Here is a 3,595-nt window from a genome sequence, read left to right on the forward strand (position 1 = left end):
AAAGGGAATTGGAATCTAGGTCTCCATCATGAAAGTGTGCCCTGGACACTGTACTGTAAGGTAAATGTGCAGCACCATAATTTTGTTAACAACATGTAAAATTACCTTGTGAATGAAAGCCTTCAATTTCCAGGTTTCCCTCTGCTTATTTAAAATCAGGTGCAACCACCTCAGAATAAAATATAACATTTGATACTAAATTAATTTTCAACCTGCCAAAAAAAAAATTGTGCTTGGTTAAAGTGAAAACAAATTTTCAATGTTTCAGAACAGCCAGGGAAGCAAAAACATCGTTTGCCCAGCTCTTACCATAACTTAAAAAGCAAAAGTATGAAAAATGAACTTAAAACCTTGTTTAATATATTGTTTTATTCAACTGAGTATATTAACATATCCCTTCCTGATTGTTTATGGGGCAATAAGTTAAATATGCTTCCATAAAAAAAAATTTCAAACAGTGTGTAGCATCTTAACTTGCTGGCACCAACATCTGAGATTTACTGAGCCCTACTTATTACCATAACCTAGAATTAGGGAAGTTCTAACGTAATATTAATCTCTGATTTCTTTTTGCTCCCTTATTTGAAATTTTCCTTACACGATCATATGTTGTGACCCTTGTTTTCAAACTTTTATGTGGGTAATATAGCAGCTACTGCCTTTATTTTGTTGTAAAACTATAAATCGGTTTCAGATATTTCTCATAACACGATATAGTCAGCAATCTTGCCTTTCCTTCACCGCCAAGTTCTTCACTTACATGATCAGAAATCCTTCTTGCAAAAATTTAACTTCTGATACAAATTTCAAACACTTATGGAGAGGAGGGGGATGATGCAGTTTTTCTGGGCTGTAATATGTTTTTTCTTCCTAGTTCTAGTTCTTGTTAAGCTGGATGACAGGAGAGCTAAACTCTTCCTAACCCAGGCATTCATTTTATTTTAGTTGGCTGGAGGAAGGTACATAAAAATATCTATTGCTAACCAAACACATATCTGAAGTGCTTCAAATGCTTGCTACCTTGGGAAGCAGAAATGCTGAAGTTGTACTACAGCATTTGTGCTTGGACTACTACTGTACTTGATATGAATGATTTATTTGCTCCATAATTGGATATAAGAAATTAATGTATGATTTGTTCTACATAATGATCTATACTTTAATTCTTTAAACAGTTTGAATGCAACTTTCTATGGTAAGAATGGCAAGTTAAGTTCAAAAGGGATCTATCTTCTTCTACCCTAATGTACTACTAGTTCAGTCAGAAACACTGGAAGATACAAGGATTTAAATGTAAACATTTATTAGTTATCATTTAGTTGTAACAATAATATCACTTAATGATTACTTCACTTTTGTAGGTTGTAGTTTTTGTGTCTTTCAGACTAAACATGTATCAACTCAAGTTGGCTAATTGTAAGCATATTTGTGAACTTTATATTGCCTAAATGAACTGCAGTTGTATGTATCAAAGTAATTCAAATAAATTATTGTAGAAGAAAAATAATTTTAAATTACTTTGAGTTGTACAGTGCACTTATTTAATAAACCAACATTTGTTTTATTTGCACAACCATCTCATTGTATTCAGTGTTAAATAATTAGAAAATTCCGGTTAGATGACTTATAATGAATAAGTTCAAATATAACAAATGCCATACTTGTAACTTGGGGGTAACTTTTATTCTGGAAAAATGGCTTTTACTTCTACTTTTCTATTAGAGTTATACACAATACCTTATTCTGGTGCTGTGGACCTGGAGAGAGAAGTAACATTCACCATTCTTCTGCATTCCCACATAAAGACTTTTAACAACTTAACCATAGTTGGGTAAGCCTAATGCTTCTCTAACATGCCCAAACTTGAATTGTGTTCCCTCTTGTTCCTACTAATTTAATGCAAACACATTTTATTTGCAGCCAATATCAATCCAAATTAATCTAGTAGGTATACAAGTATGTTTTGAATATAATCATTAAAAACAAGGAAGTGGAAGCTGCTGGGAACGTCCTCTGTTTTAAATTGATTTTATGGACCTGCTTGTTTAAGTTTCGACTTGTTAAACAGTGCACAATTTTCAGTATGATATAGGCAAACAACAAATCAGTATTTCTAGTCCTGAAGTTGAAACACTTATTCCTTTCTCAACCAAAAACTAGCAAGCACTACTCTAGGCGGGGGATATCAAACATATGGCCCACAGGCAAGTTATGCCCCACAAGATGAATTTAAGTAGTCTGACTAACATAGGCAGTGGTTAGGCTGTTGACATACAAAGTGTCTCATGTACTTTCAAGAAATGCAAAACTCTAGAACTCTTGGTTCAGAGACGCTATTTTTATTAGACCAACTAAGAAATTGCAAAAAAAATCTTTGCAAGCTTTCAGGGGCACACGCCCTTCAGGCTGAGGACAAAAAATTCCCCTGTGCAAAATGAAGTTTATTTTCTGCCTAAAAGGATTTTTACAGTCTTGGATTTGTCCTCAGTCTGAAGAAGGGTGCATGTGCTGGAAAGCTTGCAAAGAAAGATATATATATATATATTTTTTTTTTTGTGATTTCTTAGTTGGTCTAATAACAAGTAGCATCTTTGAACCAAGAATTCTAGAGTTTTGCATTTCTTTTTGTCTCAGACCAACACCGCTACCAAATACACCCCTGAATCATGTACTTTCATGTCTTCGTATAATAGGCTTTTATGAGCCTATAAGGCCCCTGACAGTTTTTTGTTGTTTTTTTTCAGTTCCTACAATACAGTTCCAATTTATGAGTGGGGATCTTTGGTGCTGTATTAACATAAGTGGTATTGGGCAAAATGTAAAGATTCGTTTTTAAAAAAAAGAGTTTTAGCCTTCAAGGCTGCTGACAGCCTTCTGAGTGCACGTGGCATGTAGTGCACTGTCATGAAGTCTGCCTGAATCTCAAAAGGGGAATGTTTCTAGTTTCTGTTCATTTCAACTTTAAGGCTAATAATGACACTTCATAGGAGATGGAGGTGGGGTGGAGGAGTGTAGTCCTAAAGAGAAAATTAAAAATTGCTGCAAGAAAGAAAATCCAAAAAAGGGGGTGGGGGAAAACAGAAACTGTACAAAGGGAAGAAGAAAGGAAAGAAAGATCAGAAATAAAGGCAAGCATATTTTTCCAGTGAATATGCGTTAACCAGCTTCTTTTCTGATGTTGGAATGGTAGGACATGGCGTTTCTGCTATGGTATATCATAGGGTGTTCTGGATATTCTTCCTTGTAGTTGCAGGTGACGATTTGCAGTGGTCATTTGGGGGATTGTTTTGGTCAACAATTGCCTGCAAATGCAAGGGACTGGACTCACTGGTTTAGGAAGCCCCTTCAAGTCATGGTTTACAGATACCTTGAGTTCCCATGTTTGGTAATGGGCCGGCCTTGCAGGAGGTGCTGGGGCAGAGCTCTGTGTCTCTGGGTTAAAACACCCCAGGCCCCTGCTTGTGAGTGTCCCTGAGAGAAGGTCACGGCGGGAGGGCCAAGGCCCTGTCCTCAGGGCGCGGCCGTGCGCCGGGCATGTACAAAGCAGGCCTGAGGAGCAGCCCCCAGCTCCGGGGGGACCCGCCACGCGGACTGG

The 3,595-nt window shown here is 36.9% G+C and overlaps 1 protein-coding gene across 3 annotated transcripts in view; it reads left to right on the forward strand.

Moving 5' to 3' along the window:
* Positions 1-448, forward strand: part of MIGA1 (mitoguardin 1) — a 67,164-nt gene extending 66,716 nt beyond the window's left edge. For 2 of the 3 annotated variants that reach the window (XR_002094672.1, XR_002094671.1), the window contains exon 17: positions 20-448. The gene's annotated coding sequence lies outside the window, so the exon portion shown is untranslated. The remainder of the gene's footprint in view (positions 1-19) is intronic. The other variant, XR_002094673.1, reaches the window with a different exon arrangement.
* The last annotated feature ends 3,147 nt before the right edge of the window (positions 449-3,595 follow it).

The sequence above is a fragment of the Gavialis gangeticus genome, unplaced genomic scaffold, assembly GCF_001723915.1.
Source record: "Gavialis gangeticus isolate Ggan-Ray unplaced genomic scaffold, GavGan_comp1, whole genome shotgun sequence".
Classification (NCBI taxonomy): Eukaryota; Metazoa; Chordata; order Crocodylia; family Gavialidae; genus Gavialis; species Gavialis gangeticus.